The sequence below is a fragment of the Zingiber officinale genome, chromosome 2B, assembly GCF_018446385.1.
Source record: "Zingiber officinale cultivar Zhangliang chromosome 2B, Zo_v1.1, whole genome shotgun sequence".
Taxonomy (NCBI): Eukaryota; Viridiplantae; Streptophyta; class Magnoliopsida; order Zingiberales; family Zingiberaceae; genus Zingiber; species Zingiber officinale.
The window spans coordinates 80,846,212-80,860,248 of NC_055989.1; positions in this window are offsets into that span (position 1 = coordinate 80,846,212).

Consider the following 14,037-nt stretch of genomic DNA (forward strand, 5'->3'; position numbering starts at 1 on the left):
AGTAGCTATTTTCTCACTAGCTGGAGACATTGGGATGTCAGGAGTTAAACGTGGATACTAGTTATGGTAACTAGTTCATTGGAGTGACTCGCTGTAAGATTTCATATGGTTATCTACATATATGAATATGTATGTGAAGCTTTTATTGCAACTCAAGTACAAGTTTCCTTCAACTTGAAGTATACAATTCATCTTGGTCATAAAGACTTATACTTTGACATCTTAAGCAAGCATCTCATCGAGGTGTGGACTCGAGATGATTGGGTATAAGTTGAAGTGCCTGAAGGTGTTTGGATAGCCTACAGAGGATTCACCGCTTCTTGCGAGGAGATGTATACCCTATGGCCACTCATTAGGATTATTACTCAAACTCTTTGGCCAAAGCATCACATGTTAAGAGTACGAGACTCTTAGACATATGTACGAGTAATTTGAATCCGCAAAATGAGGAAATAGTACTTGGGCTAGGTGTGATGTAGTCAGCCTAGTGGGGACAAGACACATAGACCATGCCCTAAATTAAGTGGGTATAAGATGAGTGAAAGGAACGAGGCACGAGTCACTATAGTTGTTGAAAGATTTAGAATTAATTCTAAGATCAACTATGATTTTCTGACTAATTGGGGATCATGATGTACTACTAGGCGTCTCTCATGATCGTTCTATAATTAAGTAGTTAATTATGAATGGTCAAGATAAAACAAGAACCTATTGGGTCACACGCACTACGAGTTTCTAAAAGATCGATGTAAAATAAGTTAAAGAATATGACTCTTAGATCAAGAGATAAATGTTTGGTTGGATCATACATAAGATAAATATGAAAATATTTATCGAATCGGAAACACCGATAGGCCACATCTTTTATGGAAGAGTTAGACCCTATTTGAATTAGTCATGAACCAACTTGATTTAGTTGTGAACCAAACAAAGGGATTAATGGGCTAATTTTTGGTTAAGGGATAATAGATTGGATTTGAGTTTTCTAATCTAACTCATTAATGAGGGTTATATATTGATATGGTTAAGAGAGAAACATACATTAATTTATTATTTTGGTTGATTAGGTTTTGAAAAACCAAATCTTCCTCTCTCCCCTCTCTCTCCTGCCGCCAATAAGAGGAACTCCCTCCTCTTGTTGTCGTGACCACAAGGAAGCATCTCTTCCTTGTTTGCTTCCTCCTCCCCTTGATCCCTCTTCTCCGCTTGTAGCTAGTAACTTCTGAAGGAGAGACTTGTACTCATGAAATTATCTTAAGGAGCTCGTGGTCCGCTTGTAGCTAGTAACTTTCGAAGGAAAGGCTTGTACTCACAAAATTATCTTAAGGAGCTTGGCGTGGATATGAATAAAGGTGAGGTTCGATAAATGGCGCTATGGTTGATGTCCTTTTCGTTACAAGTCATCTGTAAGGTATACCTAGAATAATTATTTTTTATTTTTATTTTATGATCTTGTCCAATGTGATTGTATCCTACATATGTGTAGTGTGTGTGTGTTGTAATAAATTAGATTTATTTACGTTTTAGTCTTCCATTGTGTATGTTTACGAAACATGTTTTAGCACACACTTCCTCGAGCTTTTCCCAACATTACTAACCTAACTAAACTTTTTGCCAAATATCTGATCCTCTCTGACCTATCTAGGCTTCCTACTAGTTGTCTGGTCTTGTTGACCTAATTAGACTTCAGCCTAGTGTTTGTTCCTCTAGACCCATCAAGTCTTTCAGTTTAACACAACCATGATCTAGTTTTGATCTCAACTTAGATTTTCAAAATAGATCTAAGTTGGACCAGCATCTACAGTCCCACTGAACTCATTCCTCACTAGATCTCTCTCATCCAGTTGCTTACCTCCACTTACCATTTATAGACTTACTTGACATTTGGTATCGTGACTCACCAGGTTTTCTTGTCAGATGTCTTATCTAGACTTCAACTAGTTGTTAAGTTCTACTAAACCAACAAGACTTCCTTCTAAATATCTAGTCATCTTTGACCTATCTAGTCTTCCTGCCAATTACCTGGTCCTTCTGACCTAACTAGACTTTAGCTTGGTGTTTGCTCTTCTAGACCCGTCAAGTCTTTTAGCCTACAATTTGGTAAACAAAATAGAATACACAAAATCTAAGTTTAACCTTTTGTCATGTATCAAAATCTAAGTTTGATTATTAATGTTGATTCCACCAATAATCTCTCACTTTTTGAAATAATGATAACTTGGATTAAAGTTAGAAAAAATATAAAGTAAAACAATAGCATGATTATATTAAAGAGGAAAAGAAAAAATTATTAATCATGGCTATTTTATTTTATTTTTGTGTTAAGTTATTTTAACTCGTTATCCTCTCCCTTTGACATTTGTCAAAATAGGCAAAGCACAAGGAAATAAGTAATAAACAAGATATAACAAATCAAGCAAATAAGCATCCATAAGAAAGATAGTATCAAGCACATACAAAAGGTCAAGAGGATGCATTAAATACAATAGAAAGAGTGTAAGCATATCCAAAAACACAATAAAAATGGCTAGAAAGTCTAAGGCTTGTTAGCTGATTGGGGTGGAGGAGGATGAGTCAAGCTAAGTGAATAAATGAGATCTTCCATCCTCTGAAAGCCAATGGTGACCTCCTCACGAAGATTGGATACTGACTGCATGATGAGAGAAGAGGACTGTTGTAGAAGAATTGTTGACTCCTCTAGCCTTACAACTCTCTCCTCTAAGGGCTAGGTGGTCGAATGTGAGATAGATGTAAATATGTCAGAGAATGTGAAATCTGGCATCTCCTCTTCTGTTACCTTGGTTGGTACAACTGGCAGGACACCTCCTCCCCAGGTCAAAGCCCCCGAGCATCAACCTTTATATGAACTAAAGATAATTGTCTCTAGCCAAACATGTCATACTCACTTAGAGGAGTGAGTGTACCTTGGGTGATATCTATCCTTATGGACGAAAATAAGGATGTCAACATGTGATAGTAGGACATGTGTTGAGACCTTGACGTCTGCTAGAGGGGGTGAATAGTGGCCCACCCAATGTTTACTTCCTACAATGGTTAGTATGCATAGTGAAATATAAAAATAAATACTAATAAGAGAAAGCAAACCTAACACGTTAATTTAACATAGTTCAGAGATAAAGCTCCTACTCCATGGCTGTCTGTAAGGCGGATGATCCCAATCTGTCAGTGGATGACTCCCCGAAAAATCTCTAGCTAGCTCACGTAGCTCCTTGTGGGTGGAGAAACCTCACCACAAACTCGCACAAGCAGCTAGGCGCACAAGCAACTAGGCACACAAGAGCACTTTAGAGACTCTAATAGGGGTTAATCACTTCTATTTCTGTCAACCATGGCCAAGCACCTCGAGCTCTCTTAAATATAGCTCAGAAGGAAACACCTGGCTATGTTTCCCACCACCAGTCATGTACCAATCGACTGGTCCTAAGTGAAATTCGATCGTTACAAGCCAACGGTCGGCTACCAGTCGACTGATGAAAATACCAGTCGACTGCTATAGTAACGCTACAGTACACACTGGAATTTTACCCTACGTACAGTCTCTCATGCACTCATCCTTGCTCGCACAACCTAGACCTAGCCTTCTAGCCTCCTCCATCGACCTCGCGTCCCTCGGATGCCTCTCCATCCTTCACACCTTGCCTTTTGGAGCTTCCATCAGCCTTGTCACTGTTGTCGGGTCTTCTTTTGCCAAGAGGTCGCACCTCCAGAACTTCATTTATTGCCAAGTCACACTTGGATTTATGTTGTTGTACTTGTATCCTACACGCTCACAATGCATATCAAATACAACAATAAACCTAACTTAAACCTTTACCTAAACATTAAAACCTAGGGCACCTAGATTGCTCCAACAATATGTACACATCCCCTAGTGGCAATACTAGATGCATGAATGATGTTATGAAAGATATGTAGTTTAATTTCTATATCCAATCTCTAACATAATACATATATGAATGAGATAGATGCATCGTAGCAACATCTCTAGATCGATGTGACTGGCAGGATGCAAGTAGTAAGGACTCTATACAGAACATAGTCTTGTACTCTCTGTGAGAGTGACCTAAAGTCTATCTGTGGAAACCTCTTTGTCCCTAAAAAATACAGATAGATAGTATCCAAAGTAATGTAGGAATAGGGTTCGCCGAAGGGCAACTCTCTACTAAGATAGTATAGAAATGGACATGCAGATGATATAAGTCCTAAGTGATCACTTATGATTGTAGGGGTAAATCAAAAATCTCTCCCAGGCACTCTAGTAGAGAAGGTCAAGTCATCAATCCTAACTAGATTATTGTAAAATTGAGCACACAGGGTTAAGTTAATCGACTGTTACAATACACTAGTCGATCTAGTCGATAATACTCAATTATTTCAATAATGCTCATGCAATGACTAGTAAAATAGGTCTATTCAAATATCTAGTCTTAAGTAGGGCATATACATGATTCATGAACCTAAGTCTGAGCTACTCAGTAGGGAATCTACTATCAGTAGAGGGGGTACCACTAGTAGTTACAGAAGGTGGATTAAGAGTCCACTTTTTCCTAAACAAGCATATATTGTAAAACAAATTTAAAAAATAGTGCTTTTAAGGAAAAGGATTCAAGTTTAGGGATATCTAGGAGGCATTTTGCTAGATGGACATGTGAAAAGATTGAGACATGGGGTTTTAGAGAATTTGAAAGTGCCCTCGTTGATGAACAGACAACATTTTTGGTGAAGCTTTAGTATTTCTATCTGAAGTTTATTCTTTTGATTGAAGGAGCCTCTATTGAGGGAAGGCACCTTCAATTGTTTGAACTGGGGTACCTCTGGTGGTTTGACGTGCCTCGGTTGGGTTTTGGTAGGATTTTTGTCGTCGCTTTTGTGGGGTACCTCTGATCGATTTTTTTTTAAGATTGAAAAAAATTTCAAGACTCTTTTTGAAGATAAAGTTTTTCAAATATATTTTTTAAAATATTTTATTTTAAATCTTTGGAAAAAATTTATCTTTTAATAAAATCTCCCCCTTGACCTGACACTTTCTTATTAAAAACTTTACTTTTAAAAATAATTATCTAACAATTGTCCTTGGATAAATGTCTAATTTTTTCTTGACATAAATGATATTTGATATCATTAAGTCTTTGAACAAGGTAGCCATAAATGGTTGATTTTGAAAACAAAAAAAAAAGACCCCTTTTTGGTTTATGTTGATACACTTTAGCTACATCTGGAACCTAGGATAAACCTTATGTATCTCACACTAGTCTAAGTTTTCACAGTACACAAACAAGGTAATTCTTAGGTGTTTGTGCGATATTAAGGTTTCTAAATCTATGGGAATATGGATTCTAGGGTTCTGACGTAGGCTAAGTTCAATCATCAAGTTTTTTTTTTAAATATAATATATTTTCATAAAAAAATAGGATTTTTGGGTTTAAAAATAATAGAAAGTTCTAGTCTATAATACACATACCTAATTATCATCGTAAATCGCTAAATTCTGATTCCAGTAGTGGTTTAGTGAAAATATCAACCAAATTTGATTTGGACTCAACATAGTTGAATTCAATGTCTCCTTTGGCAACGTGATCCCTAACAAAATGATGTTTGATTTCTATATATTTTGTTCTTGAATGATGTATCAAATTTTTGGTTAAGTTAATTGATCTTATGTTATTAATAATTTTTTTTAGATTTTTATATTCTAAGTTAAAGTCTTTTAATGTGTGAATCATCCATAATAATTATGCTACATATTCACCTATTACTATGTATTCTGCTTTAGTAATAGTTAAAGTAACACAGTATTATTTTTTACTAAACAACTGATAAGTGATGGTTCAAGTAGTTGACATTCACCACTTGTACAGCTAGCATAATCTGAGTTAGAAAATCCGATAAATTCAAAATTGGTTGTCCTAGGATATCATATTTCTACATCAATTTGCCTTTTAGATATCTAAATATTCTTTTAACATTAGTTAAGTGAGATTGCTTAGCACAAGTTTGATTTCTAGCACGTATACTAACTACAAATAAGATCTTAAACCAACTTGCAGTTAGGTATAATAGGCTACCTATAACACTTTTGTAGTATTTAAGGTCAATTGATTTTCCATTGGATCACTATCTAATGTTATATTAATTGTCATTGGTGTTTTTATTTCCTTTGTGTGTTCCATTCCAAACTTTCTAAGTAATTCTTTTGTGTATTTTTATTGATATACATAATTACTTTCTTTAGTTTATTTGATTTGTAAACCTAAGAAAAAGGTTAATCCACCTACTAGGCTTATTTCAAATTCTTATTCCATTAAAGTTATAAATTCTTATAAAAAAATTAAGTTTGTTGATCCAAAAACTACGTTATCTACATATACTTTGGCTATAAAAATATCTGACTCAAGGATTTTTACGAATAGGGTTGAGTCAATTCATTCTTGATTGAATCCTTTGGATATTAGTATGTAGATAATCTTTCGTACTAGGCCCTAGGTGTTTGTTTTAGACCTTATAATGCTTTCTTTAACTTGAATACATGGTTAGGATGATCTATATTTTCAAACCTAGGTGATTGGCCTAAAAATTTCTTCCTTAATTAGTCCATTCAAGATAGCATATTTAACATCCATTTGGTAGAGTTTGAATCTTTTATGGGTTGCATACCTTAGTAGTATTCTAATATATTCAAGTTTGGCTACTGGGACATAGGTTTCATCATAGTCAATCCCTCTAGTTAACTAAACTCTTTAGCTACTAATGTTGCTTTATTTCTAAAAGTTTCACCTTTTTCATTTAGCTTATTTATGAATACTCATTTTGTTTCTATGAATTTTTTATTTTGGGGCAAAGGTATAAAGTACCAAACTTTGTTTCATTCAAATTGAGTCAATTCTTTTTACATAGCTATAATCCAATCTAGGACAAGTAAAGATTCTTCCACTGATTTAGGTTCAATCTTAAAATATTAATGCAATTTGACTTAGATTCCTAAATGCTGGTCTAGTTTGAACCCTCAGGTATGAGTCACCTAATATTTGTTCAATTGGATGGTTTAAACTAACTCTTGTTGTTCTTGAATCAGTTTGTTCTTGTTGATTTTCTTGTAGTTGATCTTATTCACCTTCTTGTTCTTCTATTTTGTTTAGGGTTTAACTAGCTTTCCCTTGATCATTGATATACCTAACAAAGTCTATTGGTTGATATTAAGTTTGATTTTGATTGGGTTCTTTAGAGTTAGAATTTTTTATCAAATTTTATATTTATTGTTTCCTCAATTCTTAGTGCACTCTTATTGTATACTCTATAAGCTCTACTATTAAGTGAATATCCTACGAAAATTCTATTTTCAATTTTTGAGAAAAATTTTCAAAGTGTTCTCTTGCATTTATTATATATACAGTACATCCAAATACTTTAAAATATTTGATGTTAGGTATTTTATAATAATAAATTTCATAAGATGTTTTCTTATGGTTTTTGTTTATAGCTGTTATATTTTGGACATAACAAGTTGTACTAACGACTTCAGCCCAAAAGTACTTGGCTAGTTTATACTCATTAAGTATTGTCCTAGTGGCTTCTTGTAGGGTTTTATTTTTCTTTTCTACTATTCTATTTGGTTGAGGTGTTTTAGAGCATAAAAATTCATGATGATAACCATTTTCTAAGTAGAATTTATTAAACTTATAGTTTTTAAATTCACCACCATTATCACTCCTAATTCTTTTTATTTTAAATCTTTTTAATTTTCTATTTGTTTATAAAAATTACTAAAAGTTTATTCTTTATTTCTTAAGAATTTTATCCAAGTAAATCTTGAATAATTATTATTTATTACTAAACAGTATAGATTTTCATTAATTGATTTAATTTCATGTGAGTCAAATAAGTCTAAGTGTAATAGTTCAAGTATTGAGTTGGTTTGAGCTTGATTAGTTGGTTTGTGAGTTGATTTATTTTACTTTCCTTGTTGCCAAACATTATAAATTATTGGTTCCAGGTTAGGTAATTTTGGTAATTCTCTAACTAAGTCATTTAATTTAGTGATATTCCTAAAGTGAGTGTGAGATAGTTTTCTATGGCATAGCCAAGTTTTCTCTATTTGTGTCAAGTGACACTTAAGTAAGGAACTAGCTAGGTTAATTGCATAGATATTACTTTGCCTAAATCTCTTAAGTCTTACGTTTGGGTTGTCTATGTGCATAATCAAGCATTCAGATGATAAAAGCTTAACCTTATAACCAAAATCACACAATTGATTGATACTAAGTAAATTAAATTTAAATTTTTTGATAAATAATAAATTTTGAATTATAAAATTAGATTCAAATTCAATGTTACCTATTTCAATTATCTTACGTTTGTCATTATTTCCTAAGGCAACCGTTCCTAAGCTCTTGAATTTTAGTTTGGTGAATTTGATGTGATCCCCAGTCATGTGTCTAGAGCATCCAGTATCCAGTATCTACTTAGATTCCTATAAAAAAAAGTAGGAGTTATTATTAAGCATTAATTAAGTTTAAAACATTAATTTTTAGTTAAGTTTAATTTTAGTTTTAATTAAGTTTAGTTTAATTTAAGTTTTAGATTAGGTTTAATTTTGAATTTAAGTTAAGTTTAGATTAGGTTTTAATTTTGAGTTTAATTTAAGTTTAGATTGGGTTTAATTTTGAGTTTAATTTAAGTTTAGATTTTGAATTTAAGTTAAGTTTAGATTAGGTTTAATTTAAGCTTAGATTGGGACTTTAAGTTAAGCTTAGATTAGGTCTAATTTTAAATTTATGTTAAGTTTTAATTTTGAATTTAAGTTAAGTTTAGATTTAAGTTTAATTTGAATTTAATTTAAGTTTTAGCTTAAGTTTTTAATTTAATTTATATTTTTTTATTCATCTCACCCGATCTAATTTTTCAACCAAGATAATCCTATAGTTTTGTGAGACGAATTGAGTTATTTATCTGGGTTGTTTTAACTTGTGTTAGATTTATGTATACCTTTGGGTCCACCAAGCAAGCTTCCTTGAATAAGCTTCCAGGCTATAGTGAGTCACTTGGACATCATTAGAATAACCACATGGCTAAGACAAAACTTTTGAATTAGTCTCACCTAGAGGACTTAATAATAAACTTTGATCTTAACAAGTTAGAACTATTGCTGCAATCTTCCTTGGGTCAAGGCTGGCTAAGTTGACTAAACTCGAGTTGGCTCAAGCTTGAGTTTCAATTTTTAGACAATATGTGTGAATCAAAAGTCGAATAGGTTAAGGTTAACTGGAGATTTGACTAGCAAAGTCCTAACTTGAAGTTAGGTAAACGAGAAATCTTAGCTGAAGGTTAGGCAAATGGAAGTCATATTGGGACTAGATAAACCTATTTCAGAACTAGGTTAAGTTCAAGGTGGGTTAATTGAGAGTTAAACAATTGGTACAAGGGAAGTCCTAGTGGGACTAGGCAAACCTTGTTGGGAACTAGGTTAAGTCCAAGGTGGGTTAGCTAGGTGCTAAACACTTGGCACAAGTGAAGTCCTAGTGGAACTAGGCAAACCTAGTTAGAAACTAGGTTAAGTCCAACATGGGTTAACTGGGAGCTAAACACTTGACACAAGTGAAGTCCTAGTGGGACTAGGAAAACCTAGTTGGGAACTAGATCAAATTCAAGGTGGATTAATTGGGAGCTAAACACTTGGCAGCAGAGAAGTCCTAGTTGGGAACTAGACAAGGGAAAGTTCAAATTGGTCAAGGGTTGACTAGACAATTGGTAAAGAAGTTTTGGCAGGTCAATGTTGACTATATGCTAGGCAACGATAAGTCCCAACAAGTCATGGAGCACTTCGGGTTGGTCAAAGGTGTTGGAACCCTAAGGTGTTTTGATGTGGTCAAACAAGTTAAGTTATGTCATGTTTGTTTTAACCCTTGTGTCTAAGTGTGCAAGAGCTTAGGAGCACAAGAAGTTGAGCGGAAGACGCGACTAACGAGAAGGACGACACGGGAAAGAGTCGACAGGCTTGGTGCGTCCGAGTGATGAGGTGACCGCGGAAGAGTACATCGGTGGACGAGAAGAACATACACAATGTTTGAGGGACGAGAAATCGAGGAGGAAGGCTGCTCGAGGAGAAGGCCGGAACTTGGGTTCGGGTGAGCCCTATTCCAGATGGTCGAGATCACCCAAGCTAGTGGAGCCGGAGCGAAAGACCCTGACTGAGACGAGCTGAACCGGAGCAGAGGTCCCGGACCGAGAAAAGTCAACCCTATTGACTTTCCTGGTCCGGGCGCCCGGACTTGACTTTTTGACTAGATCGAGTTTTGACTCGATCTGAATGTTAAGGGATAAAATTTATCCCCCCAAAGGCGCCCGGACCCTTCGGGGTGCCCCGAACAGTGCTATAAATATAGCACTGATCTGCACAGTTAATTCAATTCACTTGTAATTCATTTCTCTGTACTTTACTTTTCTATCTGTGTTGTTAACGTTGTAAGAGTCTACTCCGCCGGAAGGAGACATCAGATAGTGCACCATATTTTCCTTGGATTAACAATCTTCTGATTGCAAACCAAGTAACTTCCTTGTGTCTGTTTGCTTTTTATTAGTCTCTTTATTTTAATTACAAGTGCTTTTATTTAGTTGAAAATCCAAGAAAGGGTTGTTTTATTTTGTAGGGAAATTTACCCCTCCCCTCTTGTCGACCTCCAAAGGGACCTACAAGTGGTATCAGAGTGAGGACGCTATAACCGCCGATCAAAGCAATGAGATGGCCGGACCAAACATCGTTCCACCAAAATTTGAAGGGGACTTCGCACACTGGAAGCGTCGTATGGAGATATTTCTAAAAATCAATTTTGAAATTTATCTAATTATAAAATATGATTTTGTAGTTCCTACTAATCAAAATGGAGAAGAAAAAGAAGAGAGTCTCTAGATGAAGAAGGAGCAGAATGATTCCATAGCGAACAATCGAGCGGAGTATCACCTGCTGAGCGTGCTGCTGCCTCAAGAAGTCAACCGCATCGGAAGCTACTTGTCGACCAAAGAACTCTGGGAAAAATTCCTGGAGCTTCACGAAGGCACGTCCGAAACCAAACTAGCAAGAAGAGACATCCTTCGGAACAAATTGACGAACATCCGTCTAGAAAAAGGTGAGAAGTTAGCTGATCTACATGCGAAGGTAAAGGAATTAATTACTGGTCTCGAGAACCTCGGTGAAACGGTAACCAATCGGGACACCATACGCTACGCACTCAACGCATTTCCCAGAACTCCAGAATGGACGTCAATCATCAACATCTACTACATTTCAAAGGACCTGGAGGTAAGTACCTTAGAAGAGTTATTTTCTACTCTTGAATTACATGAAACTAGATGTGCAGGGACAACAAAGGAATCAAGCCAGATTAAGGCGCTAACGCAACCAAAAAGGATGAACCCGAGTCAGACTCAGAAGAAGATCAAGAAGCATATATGGTAAGGAATTTTAAAAAATTCTTTCGATCTAATAAATTTAAAGAAATGCAGAATAAGAAAAATTCAAGAAATAGAAGAAGGGTTCGTTGCTACTAGTGTCAAAAGAAAGGACACTTTAAAGAAGATTGCCCCGAATAAAGAAGGACAAAGTCAAGATACCCAAGAAGCACAAGATTCTAAAAGCCACTTGGGACGACACTTCATCATCTGAATCCGAAGTACAAGAATATGCCAGACTAGCACTGATGGCGAGTTATGAAGGGAAAAGTACATCGGAACCCAGTATCAATGAAGGGGGAGCGACTTCAGACGAATGCAGCGAAACAGGGGAAGAGTCAGGCTTCAAGTCTGATATGGTAAGTGAGGTATGTCTCTTACCTCCTAATCAGCTTTATTTTGGTATTAAGGCTATGGCACAATCCATGTACAAATTAGAAAATAAAAATATTAAATTAAAAAAATGAAATTTTAGAAATAAAAAGAATTTTGGTAAAATCTTGTCTAATAGAAGGCTTTGATAAAGTAAAATTTGAAAATGATAAATTAAAAGAAGAAATAGAAAATTTGAAAAAACCTACCTGTTCAAATATTTCTGCTTTTAAAAATTATAGAGGATTAAACTGGTACTATAGGTTTCACCAAAATCAAATCAGAAAAATATCAAAAGTCTATGTGCCTAGAAAATACTTGATTAACCATGTAGGAAGGAACCTCTATTGGGTTCCAAAAACTTGTTTAATTTAAAATTTGAAATTAGACTTAGCATTTTCAGCAAGAAAATTAAACATTTAATTTCTTTATGCGGCTTTGTCTAAGAAAGTGGTTGTTGCTCCAATAACCAAGAAGACCTAGTGCCTCGCCACTGCCTGGAAGCCAAGTATCGAAATAAGAGTTTAATTGACTAACTGAAAAAGTATTAAATTAATTTTTAAAAAAAATACTTTAAAGGGTTACTCAATTTGTTTTGAAAAATATTTAAAATATTTTGTTGTTGCACAACAAATTTTTAATTTAAAGGTATTTTTTAAAAAATTTTCAAAATGCTTATCAATTTCATTTTAAAAATTCAATAGTTTCTATTAAAATGCTTTTCCATTAGAAATTTTACCTTAGAAATTTTTTTTCTTCAACACTTATGAAAATTTCTTCTGTTGAAAATATGTTTCTAACTTAGAAATTTAACTTAGAAATTTTTCTAAAGTTACTTATTCCGTTGCGAACAATTTATTTTTAACTTTGAAAATTAAATTTTCTTTTAACTTAGAATTTTTTTTAGGTTAACCTTAGACTTGTTAAGGAACCCCAATTTTTTTATGTGATCAAAGGGGGAGAAGAATGTTAAGTCTAGGGGGAGGTATAATTTTAATTGAAAAATTATATTTACATTTATTTTGTAAACTTAATTGTTTTTACTTTATGTTTGTTACCCTAGCTTAACTTGGGTTGCTCAAATCAAAAAGGGGGAGATTGTTGGAACCCCAAGGTGTTTTGATGTGGTCAAACAAGTTAAGTTAGGTCCTGTTTGTTTTAACCCTTGTGTCTAAGTGTGTAGGAGCTTAGGAGCACAGGAAGTCGAGTGGAAGACGCGGCTAACGAGAAGGACGACACGGGAGAGAGTCGACGAGCTCGGTGCATTCAAGGGACGAGGTGATGACGGAAGAATACACCGGTGGACAAGAAGAACGTATGCGACGTTCGAGGGATGAGAAATCGGGGAGGAAGGCTGCTCAAGGAGAAGGCCGGAACTTGGGTTCGGGTGAGCCCTATTTCGGATGGCTGAGATCACCTAAGCTAGTGGAACCGAAGTGAAAGACCCAGACCGAGACGAGCTGAACCGGAGCAAAGGTCCTGGATCAAGAAAAGTCAACCCTATTGACTTGCCTGATCCGGGCGCCCGGAACCATTCCGGACGCCCAGACCTGACTATTTGACCAGATCGAGTTTTGACTCGATCTGAACGTTAGGGGATAAAATTCATCCCCCCAAGGCGCCCGGACCCTTCGGGGCGCCCCGAACAGTACTATAAATATAGCACTGATCTGCATAGTTAATTCAATTTACTTGTAATCCATTTCTCTGTGCTTTACTTTTCTGTCTGTGCTATTAACGCTGTAAGAGGTTACTCCGCCCGAAGGAGACATCAGATAGTGTGTCATATTTTCCTTGGATTAGCAATCTCCTGATTGCAAACCAAGTAACTTCCTTGTGTCTGTTTGTTTTTTATTAGTCTCTTTATTTTAATTACAAGTGCTTTTATTTAGTTGAAAATCCGAGAAAGGGTTGTTTTATTTTGTAGGGTAATTCACCCCTCTCCTCTTGCCGACCTTCAAAGGGACCAACAAAAGGAACCCTAAAATCATGTTTAGGGGATTAGGAATGGGAAATCGATTGGGTAATCGATTGGTCCAAAGACAATCAATTGAGTAATCAATTGGTCTAAAGGCAATCAATTAGGTAATCGATTGGGAGATTTTCCTCATGTCTGGGTTGATTGGGTAATTGATCAAGGTTAAAGCCAAATGATCAGGTATTCTTCGTGAAATAGAAGGGTTCTGGATCAATTAGGTAATC